Genomic DNA, 23316 nt, shown 5'->3' on the forward strand with positions numbered 1-23316 from the left:
GGAATTGCATCATTCACAATAAGAAATTGGCCTGTGTGCAAGCCCCAATGCACTACATGGCATTGAAAGTCAACAGGTGGCATGAGGGGTGCGACACACTCACTAATCATGGCACACACTGTGCAGCACATGCAACAGCAGGCTGATGGCCAGCACGTGTCAAGCAGTCACATGTCCCACTCCACTGACGCACCCTCAGCAGTTGAGACAGACACACCCAGGCACAGATCACTCGCCTGTCAGTCACAACACCGGATACAACCCTCACTCTGTACATGTGCCACTTGCCAGTGGGGTGTCACAGGCGTTGTGCCAGCTCTGCAAGTCAGACACACAGCATGGCTTACTTGTCACATCAGATGAGTAGATCTGTTGCCTCCTCCATGCAGCTGTGGTGCAACACTTCACATAGACACTCACCCACATGACAAGGAACATTCACACACATCAATGTCCATGAGGTCGTACACATCATTTGGACACTCTCACCACAGGTCCACTGACCTCATACACATCTGTGGGTACAGTCACCTGTCACACCGGGGGGACCACTGATTCACCTCAGGACAATAGGAAAAAAAGCCACCAAGGATTTGCCAGGCTGAATGTGTCAGTAAGCACAATGCAAGTGTGGAGTGCACACAGGAACTACCTCATGCTCTGCATGAGAGACATAAGCATGTGCCCCCCCTGGGATCCACTCTAAACAACATTGCATGTCTGTCACACCTGGACACAATGCCAGAAGTGACAGTCACACAACAGGTGCATAGGGAAAGGTAGTGGACTCAGCACTCACCTGCTCCCCTGGTCTCCCATACAGCTTGGGGTACTGAGGGAGTAGGACGTCCAGCAACGCCCCATTCTCCTTCAGGGTGAATGGCAGGGCCCTCTCCACAGTACGTGACATGGTCCAGAGGAAGCAGAGACAGCAGCAGTGTGGTCGACTGGAAAGTTGTGCAGGCAAGTGCCCTCTCATGGGTTCTGGCTGCCTTATATCTGTCTTGCTGAGGGCCATTCATTGTGAAGAGTACATAGTGATTGGTCAGACACATTTGCATCGTACATTTACTCCAATCCCTTTAAACATACACCTATGACACGCATTTGCATCGTTCAAATTGTGAGCATCATGTCAAGTCAACAACCACTTTGCAACATTGTATTTTTTGGCCAACTGACTGTTCCAGGACACCTGATGGACACATTTCAACTGAAAACTCAGTATCCATGACAACCAGCATGCATTTAGGGCCTAATACTTGTCCCTTATGTGCCCCCTATGTAATTTTGAAATCCACACACAGGTACGGTGCGTTTCACACGTACCCCTACGGCACAAGTACAATGGTGAAACGAAGCGTACACATGCGATGATTGCGGGTGTATGGTGCGTTTCACACGTACCCCTACGGCACAAGTACAATGGTGAAACGAAGCGTACACACGCGATGATTGCGGGTGTACGGTGCGTTTCACACGTACCCCTACGGCACAAGTACAATGGTGAAACGAAGCATACACACGCGATGATTGCGGGTGTACGGTGCGTTTCACACATACCCCTACGGCACAAGTACAATGGTGAAACGAAGCGTACACAGGCGATGATTGCGGGTGTACGGTGTGTTTCACACGCTTACGATGGTAATACAGGCGTACACATGCCAGGAATGGAGGGCTACAAGTCGCACAAGGATGTCTTTCAAGTACTTGTCATTGCATACTTTCATGTGCAGGCCCTAGTTGTGTCAGCCAGTGATATTGCACATGTCATATCATCTAGTTGCACAAATGATGTGTGATGACCTCTGTACACATGTCATGTGTGATGGGGCACTATATGGCACACATCACCTTCACACTTGCCACACGTGTGTCTGTAGTCCAACTGTGTCATGCACAGCAGCAGTGGGATGGCCCAGTCATCACCACCCGCACCTGTCTCCTGATGCCAGGGACAGGGACACTCTCTCAACTGACATGTCACGATCAGCGTGCCCCTATGTGACTATGTCAGGTGTGTGTCATGTGTTCCCATGAGCTTGCTGTTAGTGTTCCATCAACTGCATCTGCTGTTGGTGCATCCAACATGGGTCTGTGTGGAGATGGGCATGGCACACATCTACGCACACCACGCTGTAGGGTCTGTGTGCATCGGACATCATATTTTCCCAGGCATACATGTCTGCGTCATCTCAATGGCTGTGTTTAATTGTTATCACGTGTACCCCTTCATCGCAATGTGTGTCATATGTACATTTGACATTCCATGTGACCTGTGCGTGTGCCTTGCAGTCAACTGTCTGGATGAGATGACATCCTTCCAATGCAGCTATGTGGATGTGTGTCACTCCAGTGATATCTCTGGCTGTTCACTCAGACTTGCCCCCAGATCATTTCAGGGCCTGTCATGTAGACTTCACAATCAACAGGTGTATCTGGCTTTTCGTAGGAGTGCCAGCAAGGTGGCATATGTGTCCTGGATGTATTGCACACACCAGACTCCATAGTTACCTGATGTGTAGTAGCAGTTTAGCATGTGCTATGTTCATTGACATTGATGTTGGCAGACTCTCAATCTTCATGATTCCTAACAATGTCCTGCAGGGCACTGCCTGTCCCAAGAACAATGCCAGACTTGGCTGCCATGAGGGAACGTGCCTGCATCCGACGTTACAGATTCACTCAACAGTTGATTGAGGACTTGACCAACAGGCTGGCACCACACCTCCAACCGTGACACAGGTATCCTACTGCGCTGACCCCAAAGATGAAGGTGATGGCAGCCCTACATTTTTTTGCCACAGGTACGTTTCAATTGACCATAGCTGATGTTGGTGGGATGTCACAGACAATGTTCAGCCGTGTCCTGCGTGATGTTTTGGCAGCCATGTTGGAGCATCTTGATGAATTCATCAAACTTCCTACTCCTGGGGAGTTGACAGATGTCAAGGGTGATTTCTATGCTCTGGGAGGGATGCCCCATGTCATTGGGTCCATTGATGGGACACATGTGGCTTTGGTACCACCACAGGCACAGGAGCAAGCCTATCACAACCGTAAACATTACCACTCAATAAATGCCCTTGTGATGTGTCTTGCTAACATGCTGATTTCCCATGTCTGTGCACGTTTTCCAGGAGCAGCACATGATGCCTACATCATGAGGCATAGCAGGGTGCCACAAATGATGCTGCGGCTGCACAATGAACTAGCATGTCTTGTTGGTGGGTATACTCTGTTGGTCCTGTGTGTTGTGGTATCTTTGGCTCTTACGGCATCTGCTGATCCACTTATTTACATGATGTTTCCATGTAGGGGACTCTGGATATACCAACATGCCATGGCTAATGACACCTCTCCGCAACCCAAGAACAGCTGCAGATCACAGGTACAACAATGCACACGGGCAGACCAGGCGAGTAAATGAGAGGATGTTTGACCTCCTGAAGAGCTGATTCCGGTGCCTTGACAAGACAGGCGGGTCCCTCCCATATGCACCGGAGAAGGTGTGCAAAATCTTCATTGTGTGCTGCATGCTGCACAACATGGCCGTTGAGAAGGCAGTGCCACTCATCCTTGACCCTGATGAGGAGCAACACCCACCCGTGGAGGATTCAGGGCTTGGTCATGAGGCAAGTGATGAGGAGGAGGAGGATGATATCCGGAGTCAGCTCATACGCAACTTCTTCTCATAATGGTGAGTCACTGGGTATGAGTGTGCAAGTTTGTAGCATTGAGTGGCATGTGTGCAATGTGTGTGTCCAGCTGACTGAATGCAAAGTGACTTTGATGTGTGTACTGATGTGTCACTTGAGTGATGATGTCATGCCACACAGTTTTGCGGAGAGACTTTCTTTTGAAATTTGCATGTGTTCAACATTGTTCATGTTTCGTAACTGACCATGTGTGCGGCGAGATTTGTTTTAAGTGACTTCTTGTGTGTCTGTCATTCCCAGGTTTTACGCAAGTTGTCTGCTCGTGTCAGCTTTGTCCTCCTGCTATTCCTCATGAGGATTGCAACGTGTGCTGAATCAGCATTCCATGCACGGACATGTTGAAATGTCAGTTTGGGTAAGGATTGCAGCAAGGCTTTTTGGTGGTGGTACGGGTTGGGAATGTGTGGGGACTGCTTCTGTGCATGTTGTGGTACCAATGCCATGCATACATGTCTTCTCACCATGGAGCATATAACATGTAGCATCACTCCCATGACATGATAGTCACCCTTCTTGACAGTCATCTGTAGTGGAGTGTGGAGTCTGATGAAGGCATCAATGTGCGTAAACCTTGCCTCTGAAACATTGCTGATGCTATGGGTGGACATAGTGTGGGACATCACAACAACTGGCTCTATGGTGATTTGCAGCATCTCCGTGTGCAGCAGGATGTGTTTGGCTCATCCCCTTGACTTGTGTGCCAGTTCATTGGGATTTACAACATCCGTGTTGTGAAGGGGGGGTCCAGCGTATGTCCCACATGTTCTTTCAACTGACCTGTGAGTCTGTTCGTATGGATGCATTTCCCTTTGTGTGAGTTTGTGCAATAAAGGTGTTCTGCACAATCCAAAGTGCCTCATCTCTGTCACTGCATATCTTTTGCCAGTTTGCATGCGTCATCTATGGCATAATTGTCAAAGATTGAGCATATGAGTGTATGTGTACTTCGGCAACATGCATGCATTTCTTCATGGCTAATAATCGCTATTGTGCATGAAGTACCTGGTTGTGCATGTATTTGTGCAGGTTGCTCCCCACGACGGGACGTCAACGCCTGCTGACGGTGTGTCTCCTGTGCGCAGCTCCGCATTTTGTTGCCTGATCCTGTGGCCGTCATTTTTGATGATTCTTCATACATTTTCTCGGAGTGACCCATGAGTAACCTGACACTCCTTCCTTTATATACACCTGTTGCACTGTGCCTTTCTGACCTCATTGTCTTTGTGTGCTACTTTTTGCCTAGTTTCTCACCCCTTCCGCCTGCTGCTGCCTCACCTGCGGCACCGCCCCACCGAGTGCCCTGATTTGGCAACCCACACGCCTACAAAATGCTCCTCCCTTCCCCCTCCACCCATTCTAAATGCAGCCAGCAGCTTGTCTGTGCCACTGTTGCACCAACGCCGTGCCAAAGGCAGGACCGTCTGCGCCTGCAACGTGCACAGTGCACAACCCTCTGGTCCTTGCATGACCCACGTCACACAACATGCTCATGCTGCAGCCACCCTCCAAGCAATGTCCTCCAGACAATCAACCGCCTGCTATCAGGCAACCCCTAAGCGCACACACGACACCTTTGCATGCTGAGTGTGCAACTCCAACTGCCTACACAGCGCTGCCCCGCCTACCAGACGCTGTCAGAACAACCAGGTCATGTGCCTCCTACTCCACACCCGCTCCGTCCACAAGCACGCTATTGGACTCTGTTACCTCCTCAACACAACGGCCCCACATATCACCTTCATGACAGTAACCTGGTCAAAAGCATCCTCAACACACAACTTCTTCATTGCCATCTCAGACGGATACAAGATCACCCGCAGGGACGGCAACAACAATCCCGGAGGATGAATTGCAATTTATTCCCAAGTACACCCTCTGAGTCACAAATCCGGTTTTGCTCCAACCACCTGGCAACCCTCAGAGTAACACTCATCTACAGATCTCCAGGCCTACATCCACAATTCCGCAAAGCCATCAACACGTACATCTGCACGTATGCCCGCACCTCCACAGGCTACATGTGGCTGGGGGCCAGTAACTTCTTGCTGGAGGAGAACCACACCACCATCCAACATTGGTCCATCAACATTTGCATCCACGTCTCTGACACGTAACACACTGGCCCACACCCCGCTACCGATCCCCCAAAGATGCTTGATGTAAGTCACCACAGACAAGCTGTGTGGGACACTCGAACCAACACCACTGCCACACCCTGCAACCTCACACACTGGATCAGCTACTGATCCAACAATCTTGCCACATTGACGGACTTTCCTGTGAAGCACAACAACAGTTAAGCCACCTGGGACAAGGCAGACCTACTGGACTCATACAGATCTAGCCGGACTCTTGTTCAAACCTTGCAACACAAAGTACCTTCATTTACCTTACAGCCCTGGAAAACGCCACATACAGCCATCACCATATCATCAGCAAGGACAAGTGGAGATCCTTCAGATAGGGCAGAGGCACCAAAACACACAACATCAAGGAGCTCATCAGCATTGTGAGTGAACTGACAGCAGATATCCATCCAAAAGACACCCCACCCTTGCAAGGCAGATCACATCCCTTGCAACTTTCTACCACTGCAAGCTCATGGCCATACACGACAGCCTTGGCACACAGAGACAGACAGCACTATTATCCGCGTGACAAACCCCCCTCAGGTTCTGGACTCCCGTCAGCAACAAATACACCACCTGGCTCATGTGCACCATCCACTCTGGCTCTCCATCAGGCCCCTTCCCACACAACATCTCAACCACATCATTCCCCATCCTTGAAGCCCACGTCCAGGGCGTCCTGAAAGTCTCATTTGAGTTTGCCACATTCCATGGGAGCTGGAGGCATTCCGAAACCCAGGCCCTTCTTCAACAACGGATGGCAGTACCGCAGGATCTCCTGGAACATCACCCTGCTTCCCTACCCAGCAAATGTCATCAGGAAGACACTCAACGAGCGAATGACAAACTTCCTCCGCGTAAACAGCTCCAGGCAACCGGCACCAGAACATCTTCCACAGTAATCACACCACTGCAACCGTCATCATTGCCACCACCAACGACAACTTAGCCCTCCTCAACAATGGTGAGACCACCCCCTTGACCTCTCAACGGCATTGTACACCATGTGCTACCACACTGTCAGGTCACACATCTCCAACACTGGTATCCAGAGGAGGGCCCAGGATTAAATCACCAAGTAGCTCACCAGCAAGGCCCAGGGAGTCGGCCTCCACCCTGCAGCATGTAATACACTGGGGTCATGTGGCCCATGCCCCAGGGCTAATCTCTCAGCGTGACAATCTTCAATGTCTCCATGACCCCCCTCTCCACCATCACATGCGCACATGACCTCATCATCATCTCATATGTCATTGACACCCAGCTGCTCCTCAACCTCACCAAAGACCCAGCCATTGCCAGATCCAACCTTCAAGAAGGCATCAGATCCGTTGACGAATGGCTGACCATCAGCCACCTGAGGCTGGACTTGGACAGGACTGAGGTCATCATCTGAGGATTGTCCCCTTATGGCTGGGTCAACTCCTTGTGTCCCACCGGCCTGGGCACCGCACCAGCACCCAGTGGCCACACACGCAAGCTGGTGTTCATCATGGACTCATCGCTGACACTTACCATGCAACTCAACATCATCTGTACCTCATGCTGCAACACCCTCCGCATGCTGCAAATGATCCACAGATAGATCCACTCCAAGGCAAGACAGACCGTCCCCCAGGTCCACGACACCAGCCGGGTCAACTACATCAACGCCCTCTATGGAGGAACAACAGCCAAACTGCAGGAGAAGTTGTCCACATCCAGGGTGCATCCGCACACCTCTTCTTCAACATCCCCCGCCCCAGCCACATCACCGTCCACCTGAGATAGCTAGAATGGCTCACTGTCTGCTGCAGGATCACCTTCAGACTCCTGAACCACACTCAGGAGGCAGTCCACAACCCCAGACCCAAAACCGACCTTGGACGTCTGTCTTCCAACACCCCGTTGGCCCAACTTTGTGCAGCCCACCTTGCCCTGGCCACCATTCATCACATCCACAGAACAACTGCATGCAGGAGATAGTTCTCCCACCTCGTAAAACAGACCTGGGACTCCCTTCCCGGGCACCTCAACATGACCCATGACCTCTACACCTTCATGATACTCTGGCAAATTGGTCTGTCTGAGCAGTATTGCAAGCCCCCCTCAGCAGCTTGAGGCCATCACGGGTGAGTATTGGGCTCCATGTCTGTATTTGATGATACATTGTGACCCATGTGTGTCCTCGACCGGACTCAGATCCAAGTGTATGGATGGCTGGAGTTAGTTCCACACTCAGGCATACTTTGACATATCCCCACACGTATGTTGTGGACTCACGCTAAATGACTGCAACATAAAATTACAATTATAATTTTTTTTATTATAGGTCTGGGGTGTGATTTGTGCACAGAAAAAGGTGCAATACAGGGACCATAGAATTCAAAGTTCACAGAGGGAGATGGGATCCTTGGCATTTGAAGTCATCAGAGTCCAGGCCACAGTGTTTGGCACAATTGGTCAGACTGTGACCAGCAAGTCCATGTGGCAGATGATGTCAGTCAATGAGGTGATGCTGTCGCACATGGAGGCCAGGTGCCAGGCCAGGTGACCTGGGAGATGTGGATGGTCCGCTGCCTCTCGCTGTCTTTTTTTTCCGTGGACGACCCACCTTCCTCCGGGGACCCTCAGATGCAGGCCTTGACGATGCTTGGGTCACTCCGTCGGATGAATCCTCCTCCTCCTCCCTCCCTGTAGCTGGTGGTGGTCTTCGCCTGGTGGCACAGGGAGGGTTGCCCATGTTGTCGGCGATCCAACGGAGTGAATGGCTTATGTCCATTTGCACCGCCAGGAGCTCAGCCAGTCTTGCCTCCATCTGTCCTTGGTGTTCTTGTTGACTGGCGTGTTGCTTGGCCTGCTGATTCTTAATCTTTGTGAGGGTCACCATTACCTGGCTGAACTCCCTGGTGTCACGCCGGTATGCATCCATGATGTTGTCTATGTGTGACATACCGGTCCCTTCAGCTGGATGGTCAGGTTCTCGCCTCCGCCTGCCTCCACTCCCACCACCCCTGCCCACATGAGCCTGGGCTGCCGTTGTGGGCACATTGGGTCCACGGGACCCCTGAGGGATGGCAGTGGCAGTGTTGTCTGCCTCCTCCTGGGTGCCCGGCGCACCTTGTCCCTCCTGGTCAGACTGGCTCAGGTGTTCACTGCGGGCAGGGCTCCTCGGTGTCTCCTGGGATTTGGCAGGAATGTGGGTGGTGGTTGGCGCAGATGTTCCTGAACCAGGTGCTGCAGGGGCTTGGACACCAGAGGGTCCAGGTCGGTCGGGGTCATCCGCGGAGTGTTGAGAGGCGTCGCTTCCGGTGGGATCAGGTTCTTCCCGAGCCTGGGACTGTGATTGTTCACCCCCATTGTTGGGGGGAGAATCATCACGTTGCCCTGTGTGTGAGAGACAGACAATGTTAATGCTGTTTCATGCAACATCCATGTTTCATACACATTTAAGTTGGCACTGTTCCTCCAGGTAGTTGTATGTGCCTAGCATTCTCCTCAATGTTCACTTGTGGATGGGTATGTTGCGGGGGACAGATTGATATGTTCTCCTGAGTCTTTGACATGTAGATTTTTGGCTTGGATGCTTCTTCGGCTATGTATTGGTGTTGTTGTGTTACATGTCCATTGTGACAGTGGGTAAATCCATTGCCTGTCCTGGGGGTGTCTGCTTGTGTAAGGGGTGTGTGTGACAGGGCCTGCTGGTGGGTGTAGTGTGATTTGGCACTGGGGCTCCCAGGTGATGTAGCTGTCCCCCCATGGAGCATGCTGCCATGACAGTGAGTGTGAGTTCCTTTCCTAGATATCTGACCTTGTTGTCTTGGTGTTTCTGTTTGCACTGGTCACAGGAGGGCCTTGTGCTGCCTACACCCGGGCCAAGTGTCAGCTATCTTGTCAGTACTTTCCCAATCCCTGTGCATTGCGCATGGTGCATGGGTATGTACCTGGGCCATATGGGATGAGGGCAATTGTGTCTGATTTGGAGTTCACAATGCGTTTTGTGACACCCACCCTCCCAGCATATGGGACATCCATTCTTGGGTTGGTGCTTCGTGTAGCATGGGACATAGCATGGCCTTGCTTTCTCAATGGGGCATACACATGTTATTGGCAGTTGTTTTTGACTGTGGTTGTGGCCGGTGAGGGCTTGGGGGTAGTTGTGTGCATTTTGTGTAGTTGGGGTGTGGATGCCATTACCCCCATGTTACATAAGTTGTTTGTGTACTCACCAGGCTCTGGAAGTCCTTGAAGTCCATGTACTCCCACTGGCAGAAGCAGGGCCATCACCTTCTCCTCCCAGGGATGGAAATGTACTGGTCTGCGGGGCCCACCCCCTCCAGTGATGTTGCTCTGGGCATAGTCATCATTCATTTTTCGCTTGACCGCCCTCCGCAGATCGTACCACCTAGCTTGGCATTCAGTCCTGGTCCTTCTGATGGGTGCAACAGCATTCACCCTATTGACGATCCTCTGCCACAGGCGTGATTTTTCGGCTATGCTGGTCTTTCTGACCAATGTTCCAAACTGCTGTGGCTCGACTCTGATGACTTCATTGACAAGGATCTCCAGCTCCTCCCTTGTGAACTTTGGATTCTTGTCTTTGGGCATGGTGTGGGGTGAGGGTGTGGATGGTTGTGGGTGTGTGGGTGTGAATGTGAAGTTGTGGATCTGAATGTGAAGAGGGGGTATGTGTGAAGGAGGTTGTGTGAAGGTGTATATGTTAAGGTGGATGGGTGCAGCTGTTTGTGTGTGTTCTCTAGCTGCAGTGAGTCTGTTGCAAAGGCTCATGGATTGTGTGTGTGGGCCCTTTTTATTGGTCCAGTTGTGGGTGGGCCTCAGTTTGAATTTTTGGTGGGTGTGTTATAAGTGGTGGTTGTGAGTTTGCCCCTCTATTTGCCTGTTTGGATGTGGTCAGGTCAGTCATTTCCATGTTTTGTGCACTGTAGACGTGTTTTGTGGTGTTGTGCGAATCGAATAGACCCTGCTTGTGCTGTTTTACATTGCCTATGTACGGTGCGTACATACGCGATGATGTTGTTGTGAGGTGCGTACATACTTGAGGATGTTGTTGTGGGGTGCGTACATACGCGATGTTGGAGTACGCACCGTACATATGCAATGATGTTGTTGTGAGGTGCGTACATACGTGAGGATGTTGTTGTGGGGTGCGTACATACGCGATGTTGGGGTACACACCGTACATACGCGATGATGTTGTTGTGAGGTGCGTACATACGTGAGGATGTTGTTGTGGTGTGCGTACATATGTGATGTTGGGGTACGCACCGTACATAAGCGATGATGTTTTTGTGAGGTGCGTACATACATGAGGATGTTGTTGTGGGGTGCGTACATATGTGATGTTGGGGTACGCACCGTACATATGCGATGATGTTGTTGTGAGGTGCGTACATACGTGAGGATGTTGTTGTGGGGTGCGTACACACACGATGTTAGGGTACGCACCGTACATACGCGATGATGTTGTTGTGAGGTGCGTACATACATGAGGATGTTGTTGTGGGGTGCGTACATACGTGATGTTGGGGTACGCACCGTACATACGCGATGATGTTGTTGTGAGGTGCATACATACGTGAGGATGTTGTTGTGGGGTGCATACATACGCGATGTTGGGGTACGCCCCGTACATATGCGATGATGTTGTTGTGAGGTGCGTACATACGCGATGTTGGGGTACGTACCGTACATACGCGATGATGTTGTGATGTTGGGGTACGCACTGTACATACGTGATGATGTTGTTGTAAGGTGCGTACATACGTGATGTTGGGGTACGCAACGTACATTCACGATGATGTTGTTGTGAGGTGCGTACATACGCGATGTTGGTGTACGCACCGTACATACGCGATGATGCTGCTGGGGGTGCGTACATACGCAATGTTGGGGTACGCACCGTACATACACGATGATGTTGTGATGTTGGGGTACGCACTGTACATACGCGATTATGTTGTTGTAAGGTGCGTACATATGCATGGGGGGCCTGTACGACTCATACTCCTGTACGACTCGCACCCCGGGAATTACTTTTCCCGGGATACGAGTCGTACAAAGTTTGCTTTGTAGTGGGTAAAGTCATTCCCCGTGTACGGGACGTTTTCCATACTCCATTTTTTCTGCACAATATGCGGCTAAGATGGTTCTAGGCGAACAGAGAGTTGTACAAGTGTAAGAATAGGTAAGAAAGGCTGGCACAGGATGTCGGCAGGTTTACCTTTTCTTTCTTCCCTTGTTTTTGCCAGAGCGGGGCCTTTTTGACCTAAGTTGTCACCAGGCGAGGTGAGGTCCAGTCCTCGTATAAGACGGGTGAGTGAAAACATTTCATATGATTGTACTGTACTGTAGGTATACAGTTGTTTGGGGTTGACAGTTGGTGCACCTCAGCATATTCCACCAATCTGAAGACTCTGTCTATCCTGTTCATGTAGAGAACTATAATATGTGTCTCTTTGCAGGTGCCTTCTGCATTTCATCGATACGGAGGATTCGTATTTGGCACACAAGATTGTATTAATTCCAAACTTTATTTTCAATTCTTTTCTTATTTGAGTTTTCACTGTTTTGTCACTTCATTTTTAAGGCAGTAGCCGTGGACTAGCGGTCCTGAAGGCTGAAACATGTCGACCTTACCCACAAGCAGTTATGTTTGAAAGCTGCTTTTTGCACTGTTTTTAGTGAGGATTACATTAGATATTCCAATAAAAGCTTTTCTCTCTTGTAAATCCTTTTTTAAATTCCACTGTCACACCATTGCACTGCACTCATTACTCCCACACACTATTTGTGATCACTTCTATATGTTTTGAGAGCTTTGTTCCTCTCTTTTCTTTGTTCCTCCTACATGACCCTTTCAAGATACAATCCACTAGGAATTCCTCTATGATCAAGAGGTACAGTGGATGGTAGGATGGATACCCAGATGATGATACTGATCACTTTGGTGAGTGATGGGAATCCAATTGTTTGTAAGGGTCTCTTCACTCTGTAATTTCTTTCTGTAGTACTCTTCTTGACATACATGTTCAGAGACTCCCCAGATAGGTTGTCATTGTAGCAGACCCCAGGATTAATTGTATGGTTTTGACAGTACAACAGTAGTGAAAGTGTTGGATTGCGGAGGTGGTAAATTTACTATTCCTACTCTGATCAGTGCATCAGCAGGGAAAGTGTTTGATTGCGGAGGGGGATAATTTACTATTCCCACTCCAGTCAATAAAACAGTAGGGAAAGCGTTGGCTAGCAGAGGGGTAACATGTACTATTCCCACTCCAGCCAGTACAACAGTGGTGAATGTATTGGGTTACGGAGGAGTAAAATTTACTATTCCCACTCCAGTCCATGCAACATTAAAAAGAAACAAAATATTTTGAACAAAACAAAATTATTTATAAAACAAAGTAAATAATGAAAAATATGAATTTGTTGTGAAAAAATACAAATATATTTCATATTAAATGGTTAAAAAAAGAAAAACATATTACAGTGTTAAACACATATCACAAATACCTACAAATGTTTTTTTAAGAATAAACTACAGAAAAGAAATTTCATATAAATAATACTTTTTTTGATTATTTATTAACACAAATTTGCTATTACATAATTAAAATGTACTAACTTCCCACCCTATAACCTCACAAGACTCACAACCTGCAAATAACATGTAAAGTTTAAAAACAAATTATGTGCACTTTTAATATAAATATTTATCAACAGACTAATTAGAATTAATTGAATAGGAATTATTAATTCATTACAATTAATGTACATCCCACAATATACCCTCAAAAACACACACACACACAACACTTTACAGACAAATAGTTATGCAATTAACATAATTATCAAATTAATCATTAATATTAATGTAAAAATATGTATTTATTAGTTAAAATTAATTTACTCCTCACCCCCTATAAACCCCACAACCCACACCTAAAAAAAATAAATCAAAGAATTAACATAATTATCAATTATACATTTTAATAGTAATCAACAACTAATTATCAATTAATTAAACATAAATTACTTTCCATTCTTTACCCCTAATACCCCACAATACGCAACTAGAAACATTTAGACAATTCACATAATTATCAATTAATTGATTAATATTAGTTAAACACAAATTATAAATTAACTAAAAATAAATCACTTCCCACCCTTTACCCAATTAACCCCACAACCCATACCTAATAAAATACACAATTAACATAATTATTTGCTAATTAATTAATGTTAATTAACTAATTATCAATTAATTAAAAATAAATTACTTCCCACCCTTTACCCTTATAACCACACAATGCACAGCTAAAACAAAAATTACACAATTAACATAATTAATATTGATAATTAACTAATTAAATATAAATTAATTCACACCCTTTACCCCTATCAACTCCACATCCCACACTAAAAAATGAATAGCACACTCAACACATATATATATATATATATATATATATATATATATATATATATATATATCAATTAAATATAATAATATTCAATACAAAATTTTCATTAATTTATTATAATTCAGTTACATCCCACCCTATACCACTATAAACCCACAACCCACTACCAAACAAAAAATCACAAAATGTAGTTAAATTAAATGTATTACCTACTAAAAAATGTACAAATATATAAAATATCATAAACAATTATACAAAAAATTAATATTATAAATTTAAAAAATATACTAAAATACTTAAAAATATTTAAAAAACAATATTTTAAACAGCTATAGTTTTTCAAACAATATTAATAACTTAAATATTTTAAAACTTGATATTACTTACCTTCAAACCGATATTCTTGACATCAATATTCTTTCTGACAATATTTCCATGTCACGATATTTTAAACTCCATATTTCTGTAGGATATTATTTTTAACTCGATATTTTGTCTGAATACTGTGGTCTACATTTCTGTCGTCCATGTCTTACCTACTCCATGGTGGGCGTCTCCACCACGATGGTGGACATGTCTTTCAGCCAGGTGAAATGTAAAATATGTTTGTAAAGTTACATGTAGTAACTTTACAGTTGTGAATCCTTTAGTTCAAGCTTCTAGCCCCTCAATGCAGTGGGTGGAGACATGTAAGTCCACATTTAGGACCTGATTACGATGTCAGTAGCACCATTACAAAACCACTGCACATGGTGCGGTCGCATACTCCCATTTCCCTATGGGAGCTTGTGCTACAGCTGCAACCGTCCATAGCACAAGCTGCCATGGAGAAATAGGAGCCTGTAAAAATCCGTTCACTACGTGGCAGGCACCTCATGGTGCCTGCCACCCAGTGCAGTGATTTACAGGAAGGCCCATACCAGAGCCTGCGGAGACATGGAGGCCCTGCTAGGGGCCCCCAAAGTCACTTTCTGATAGGCTTTTCATGTCAGAAACCCAGACATGAAAAGCATGTCAGAATCCTACATCATAATCCCCATGGCATAAACCCCATACAAAGGGGTTTAGGAGCATCCTCCGACTGCCCGGCGGTCTCCTTGGGTCTGTCGGAAGCCAGTCGGTCCGACTGGCCGGTTTCAAATCTGACAGCCTCTATCATAATAAGGCTGTAGGATTTGAAACCTGCGATGTGAATCCAAAAGCCTCCGACCTGCGGTTGGAGGCTTTCAGACTCACTTCGTAATAGGACCTTTAGCCATAAACCTCCACTAGAAAATGGTCAACAGCAGAAAACTGTTGAAAAACACCTAGGAGTTGGAGTAGATATACACATGTGTAAATGTAACTTGGAGAATCTGGCCATAGGGTCTATGTTCCTACTGCATCTCCAATAAATACTAAAGAAGACAAAACCTGACACAATATTATTTCAATTAGATATATATTGAATTTTGGAGAATGCAAATTCAAATATGTTTGACAGATGAAGAAAGTCATGGAATTTATTATTTCAGCTGTACATATTTTGTATTGGAAAAAGAATTGCTTGAACTTCTGGGCTAAACCAAAAGTGTATTCCATCTACAATATCAAAAAATGGAAGGAAACAGATCCCTTCTTTCTATTTTCAAACATGTAGGTCTTCAACATGTGCTTGATGGGAACTTTATCAATAGAGAAATAAGTCACTTCAGCATTTTCTTCGCTTTAGATTCTTCGAAAAACATGTTACATTGCAGAAGCCGATATATTTATTTTTCTATAGATATCTTTTTTCCTCTGGTTTCCTGCAAGGCATCATAAACAAACAAAAATGTCTGGATGTAGGAGCATATAAAAGAACAAGTGTCTGGAAAGTCAAAAATGGCTTTAAGAGATCATCCTTCACCTTTCTGATCTGCTCTGTCAGATACCAATAGAAACATATGGTTGCACGATTGCTTGTTGTCTTTTGAAGTGTGTGAATCTATTTTCACATTCTAGCTATTTTTATAAATATAACTATTTGTGTTGTCACTCAGGCCATCAGCACAGGCGAGCTGACTTTCTGCTAGAGGGTTCATTCTGACAGCATATCCCAGCTATATGGAGGGCTAATTACATCATAAGCAGACTCGAGGGCAGCCTTTATATTTCCATCATTCGACTGATATTGACTTTCTCTCCGGCATATATCCAAATGCCCATCCTCCAGACTGCAGACAGCATGTTCATTCCAGGAATTATTTTCTACAAATTGATTTACGACATAGAGCTCTGAGATTGCACGTCCCGAATATAATTGAGGCAGTATCATCAGCTCGGATACTTACGATATGCAGCCAGAGTTAGCAAGACAGATAGCATGTCCCTGCAGAGGTTATTTTCTAACAGAACCGAAAATTTGTATTCAGTAACTAAATGCAATTTGTTTCAGACACGCGAAATTGAAATTCTGATTCTTTTTTTTTTTTTTGCAATGGGGCTAATTATTACTTTTCGTATTGTACGATTATCACACAAATCGTCCAAAAGTTAAATGTGTAAAAATGAGGCAGAGGTTCCTCAGTAGAAGCACATTTTAGCAAACGCCACTGTAAACATAACTTCAAACTCTGGTCAGAAATATCCGTCACATTAGGCTTAACTAGGAAAGGAAAGACTCTTAACAATCAAAGTAGGGCTATTAAAACAACTGCTAATAGCAATGCCAGAGGAGGTTTTTTTGTTAAACTGAGAATTGTATCTAAAAGGTGTACCTTGATCATTTGTGAACAAACCCACCCTAAAATCAAACACAGTGGCCACAGTGACATTTAAGGCAATTAAATAGTTCCGATGAAAAATGTATCGATCTAAAATGAACAAATCTATCATATAAATATATATATATATATTTATACATATATATGTATGTGTGTATATATATATATATATGGAAAAGGGGTCCTAACTATAACTACCTACTGGCGACCGCCAGTAGGTAATATATATATATATATATATATATGTTCACTGAAAAAAATAAATGTTACAGGGACGCTATCGTTAGGGTCAGATTTCACTCCTACAACACTACAGAAATTCAGCAGTTATAGTTACCTGAGGTAACTATAACTTGCGCCTCGTAATGCACTGCTTACGACCTCACATATTAGATCCCTCATGACATGGTCAGTGACATAGCTGATGTCATCTCAAATGACATCACTCATGACATCATCAAGTGAGTGTAAATGTTTTTAAGAGTTTAGGATTATTTAACATACATACTAAGCTACTTTAAAAGTGAAACTAGTATACTAGGTGCACTGCTAAAGAGTGATCCTATCACTAACATGTTTTAGATGAGTGGGTGTGTGACTGTCTGTATCTGTGTGTGAGTGGGTGTGTGAGTGGCTGTATGGGTGTGTGAATGTTTGCATGATTTATTGTGTGAATGAGTGGATTTCTGACTAGGTCTGTAGGTGTGTTAGTGGGTGTGTCAGTGGTTGTATGGGTGTGTGAGTGGTTATCCGAGTGGTTGTATGGGTGTGTGAGTGAGTGTGAGAGTGGTTTTGTCGGTGTGTGAGTGGTTGTATGGATGTGTGAATGGGTGTATTAGTGACTGCATGGGTTTATAATTAGGTATGTGGGTAGCTGTGTGGGTGAGTAAGTGGGTGTGCGAGTGACTACATTGGTGAGTGAGTGGGTATGTCTGTGCCTGTATGGCCGAGTGAGAGGCTGTGTGAGTGACTGTATGAGTGTGTGAGTGGGTATCTGAATGTCTGTATGAGTGAAGGATTAGGTTTTACAAGTGACTGTATGGGTGAGTGATTGGCTGTTTGAGTGAATATTTGGTTGAGCGAGTTGTGTGTGAGTGGTTGTGTTGGAAAGAGAGTGTTTGTGTGAATGACTGTACAGGTGAGTGAGCAGATATCTGAGTGCTTGTATGGATGTTTGAATGTGTATGTAAGTGGTTGTGTGATGGTGTGAGTGAGTGTGTGTGTGCATATATGGGTGAGTGGCTGTGTTGAGAGGCTGCATAGGTGTGTGAGTGGGTGTGTGAGCGGCTGTATAGGTGAATAAGTCTGCGTATGAGTAGCTGTATGGGTGGAATATACGACGTTACATCGCAGTGTTTATACCGCAATACCTTTACAACGCAGGTACTACAATGCAAGTCGTTAAAACGACTTGCGCTGGAGGGTGCTGGACTTAGGAATAGTATGATTTACTATTCCAACTCCATCCTACGTTACAGTAGGGAAAGTGTTGGAATAGTAAATCATACTATTCCTTAGCTTAGAGCGCCATCCAGTGCAAGTCATTGTAATGACTTGCGTTGTAATACCCGCATTGTAAAGGTATTGCGGTGTAAACACTGTAATGTAACCAATGTTTCCCGTATGGGTGAGTGTTTGGCTATGTGAGCAGCTGTGTGGGTGAGTGACTGGTTCTATGAGTGGCTGTATGGGTGAGTGAACGGTTCTGTGGGTGGCTCTAAGGAGGAGTGAGTGGGTGTGTGAGTACTTGTATGGGTTTGTGAATGGGTATGTGAGTGGTTACATGGGTATATGAGTGGGAATACAACAAATTGTCTGGAGGTGTGAGTGGGTGGGTGAGTGCTTCTGTGGATGATCTCTTCAGCAATGTAATTTGAAATGTCCTCAGTGATGTCTTTGACCATGTCATGAGTGATGTAATATGTGAGATCATAATCAGTGTATTACAGGGGTGTGAGTTATAGTTAACTCACTGGTTTTGTATGAGTAAAATATGAGCCCAACTATAACATCCATGTAACTTTTGTTTATTTCATTGAATTTCTAAAGTCTATATTATTTTAAATTTCAAAGAGTAGCCTTTAAAGTTTGAAAGTGGGAATGTTAGTGGTTGGTTCTGTTTTGAGTGACTCTATGACTCTGTGAGTGAGTGTCTGAGTGTTTATATGAGTGTAGGAGTGGGTGCGAGCACACTTTGTTTTGTGCAGCAATAATAAAGTCTCTGTTTGTTTTTGGGGGGGTTAAGACTATTAGTGGTCATAACTACAATCTTTAAACAAACAGTTTCTTACTGAGCTATGTATAGATTTTGTAAAGTATATGTTATTTGCAGCAAGTAAATTAACTCTCAGTGCAACATTAATGTCACCATCAGTACACTAAAGTGGGATAGCAAATAATGATTCTTTTATTTCCCTTAGTCATTGACTTAGTTAAGTGCATTGATTATAAAAATTAGGAGTGTCTCGGGCTAATGGCATTTGTGTTGAAATCTGTGTAGTCCCATTTGCGTTAAGTTGCTTAGGTGATTTTTTCTTTAATATGTGAGAGATGGGTGTGCTCCTTATTATCTGTAATAATGATTTAGTTGTGTACAGAGGTTAGTGATATATATATAATTTATGTTTTTAAACATTTTTCGGAACTGTGGTTCCTTCATGGCACCTCAAACATAGACAGAGGTGCCGATCACGATCCTGCAAAAACCGGGTACGAACCGTCGGACGGAGCACAATCTCCGCCCGACGCGTACCCGGTCGTCAATTTTCACAAACAAGGAATTACGATTCGCACGGGTACACCATTACCGTACGAATCGTAAAAAAGCCCGACCGAACAAAAAAACACCTACCAATGCGATCCGGGAAAGCGCCGACCTGACGTCGGGACGCTCGCAGCCAGCCATTCACAACCCAGGAATCACGATTCGCACCGACGTCACCCCGCACGGTGAATATTTTGCGGCAGCCAAAAACTGCCGGGAAATCAGGCCGACGCGAACAAGGACCACCAGTACGCGACGGACAGACGACGACGCGAACAAGGAGGACCAGTACGTGACGGACACACAGGACGACGCCACCAAGGAGGACCCGTACGCGACAGGACGACGCGATCAAGGAGGACCCGTACGCGACAGGACAACGCGAGCAAGGAGTACCAGTACGCGACAGACAGACATGGACCCGAACCTACGAGTCATCCCTGCCCTCATAGCAGTACACCTCCTCTACAGGTTACGACGCAGACGCCGCAGAAGGTCAGAATAACTAAGGGAGGGGGGAAAGTGGGGTGGGGTGGGGGTGGCACGACCAGGGCAGGCCACAAAACAACCACATAAGTCACACACCACACATGGCCTGGACATACCTGACTCCCATGCCCTGGTCACCACGAGGGGGTGGGGGCGTGTCCTGATAAGCCAGCGCCCGCCACAACGGAAGTCCGTCACCACGCGAACCGGCAACACAACCAGACAGGTACGTCCCGTACCCACGCCTGAAGAGCGCGGGTACGAGTCGGACCACGCCCACACACGTCACCCCAACAATGGCGGGACGGATCGCACCCACGTGGCAAAGGCCTGGGTACGGGCCGCACAAACATCACATAGCGTGGGGACGGATATGTACGGACCCTACCCCCACCCCGTATGCAAGGAGCGTACCCCCCAGCCCAACAGTGCAAGTACGACCCGTACCCCCACCCGCGTATGCATGGAGCGTACCCCCCATGCCAACAGTGCAAGTACGACGCGAACCCTCACCCGCGTATGCAAGGAGCGCACCCCCCAGCCCAACAGTGTAAGTACGACCCGTACCCCCACCCGCGTATGCATGGAGCGTACCCCCCATGCCAACAGTGCAAGTACGACGCGAACCCTCACCCGCGTATGCAAGGAGCGCACCCCCCAGCCCAACAGTGTAAGTACGACCCGTACCCCCACCCGCGTATGCATGGAGCGTACCCCCCATGCCAACAGTGTAAGTACGACTCGAACCCCCACCCACGAATGCAAGGAGCGTACCCCCCAGCCCAACAGTGTAAGTACGACCTGTACCCCCACCCGCTAATGCAAGGAGCGTACCCCCAGCCCAACAGTGTAAGTACGACCCGTACCCCCACCCGCGAATGCAAGGAGCGTACCCCCCAGCCCAACAGTGTAAGTACGACCCGTACCCCCACCCGCGAATGCAAGGAGCGTACCCCCCAGCCCAACAGTGTAAGTACGACCCGTACCCCCACCCGCTAATGCAAGGAGCGTACCCCCCAGCCCAACAGTGTAAGTACGACCCGTACCCCCACCCGCGAATGCAAGGAGCGTAACCCCCAGCCCAACAGTGTAAGTACGACCCGTACCCCCACCCGCGAATGCAAGGAGCGTACCCCCCAGCCCAACAGTGTAAGTACGACCCGTACCCCCACCCGCGAATGCAAGGAGCGTACCCCCCAGCCCAACAGTGTAAGTACGACCCGTACCCCCACCCGCGTATGCAAGGAGCGTACCCCCCATGCCAACAGTGTAAGTACGACCCGTACCCCCACCCGCGGACGTACGGAGCGTACCCCCCAGCCCAACAGTGTAAGTACGACCCGTACCCCCACCCGCGAATGCAAGGAGCGTACCCCCCATGCCAACAGTGTAAGTACGACCCGTACCCCCACCCGCGGACGTACGGAGCGTATCCCCCAGCCCAACAGTGTAAGTACGACCCGTACCCCCACCCGCGAATGCAAGGAGCGTACCCCCCAGCCCAACAGTGTAAGTACGACCCGTACCCCCACCCGCGAATGCAAGGAGCGTACCCCCCAGCCCAACAGTGTAAGTACGACCCGTACCCTCACCCGCTAATGCAAGGAGCGTACCCCCCAGCCCAACAGTGTAAGTACGACCCGTACCCCCACCCGCGAATGCAAGGAGCGTACCCCCCAGCCCAACAGTGTAAGTACGACCCGTACCCCCACCCGCGAATGCAAGGAGCGTACCCCCCAGCCCAACAGTGTAAGTACGACCCGTACCCCCACCCGCGTATGCAAGGAGCGTACCCCCCATGCCAACAGTGTAAGTACGACCCGTACCCCCACCCGCGGACGTACGGAGCGTACCCCCACCCCAACAGTGTAAGTTCGACCCGTACCCTCACCTCGAATGCATTGAGCGTACCCCCACCGTGTATGTGCCAAGCGTACATATCCTGAAATCGGAGGTGTGTGTGCAGAGTCCACCCAGCAGTGCCCTGAGACAGGAGGGGTGGGGGCCTATCACTCCCAGCAGTGCCCTGAGACAGGAGGGGTGTGTGCAGAGTCCTCCCAGCAGTGCCCTGAGACAGGAGGGGTGGGGGCCTATCACTCCCAGCAGTGCCCTGAGACAGGAGGGGTGTGTGCAGAGTCCTCCCAGCAGTGCCCTGAGACAGGAGGGGTGGGTGCCTATCACTCCCAGCAGTGCCCTGAGACAGGAGGGGTGGGTGTGGAGTCCTCCCACCAGTGCCCTGAGACAGGAGGGGTGTAACACATGTGTGTGAGGCCAGAATTATCCACATGCATACTGGCTACAAGGGAACATGTTCCCATGAACTCATGTCAACAGACTCCACACACAAGTACAGTGATCATCAAGGATGCCACGATTGTTGCAGGTGGAGACATGGCCCTGCATGCATGGCCAAAGTAGAAGGGCTCCGTCACACACACAGCTCATGTAGACACAGCTCTGCGCTAAACATTGGGAACACCCTGCAGGGAAGAAAGCTGGGTACACAGAGGAAGGACTACACCCTGGGACAAGTGCACCATGCAGTAACTGCTTACATGAACAAAGAAAGTTAGCCAACACCTTGTGATGGCACACAGATCCCAGGGTCCCACCAATGTGCAGTACACTACTACATATCCCACACACCCAAACCCTTACACACCACCAAAAACCATGTAGCAGCCCCACCAACACCAATACCAGCATAGCAGTAGTGTGATAATGAAAACAAAATTAAGCTTTATTCAGCATGAGCACAATGTCCGTGGATCGCAGGCAGTTCAATCTTCACAAAGCCCATAGGGCAGTCAATGATTCTCAGCTGGATGGGGGACACAGTGGGATGCGTGTCCCCTACCTTGCCTGCACAGTCAAATGGCATCGTCTTCCACACTGGTGAGGGCATCAGGGGGGGGGGAAGCAACAGGCACCGCAGGGACATCAGGGCAAAGGGGCGGCGTTGCGGGTGCAGGGATGGAGGACTCCACCACAGGGGGTGGGTCAGTGCCAAAGGCGGAGGCCAGGATGGCACTACACACCTTT

Source organism: Triturus cristatus, chromosome 11, assembly GCF_964204655.1.
Source record: "Triturus cristatus chromosome 11, aTriCri1.1, whole genome shotgun sequence".
Classification (NCBI taxonomy): Eukaryota; Metazoa; Chordata; class Amphibia; order Caudata; family Salamandridae; genus Triturus; species Triturus cristatus.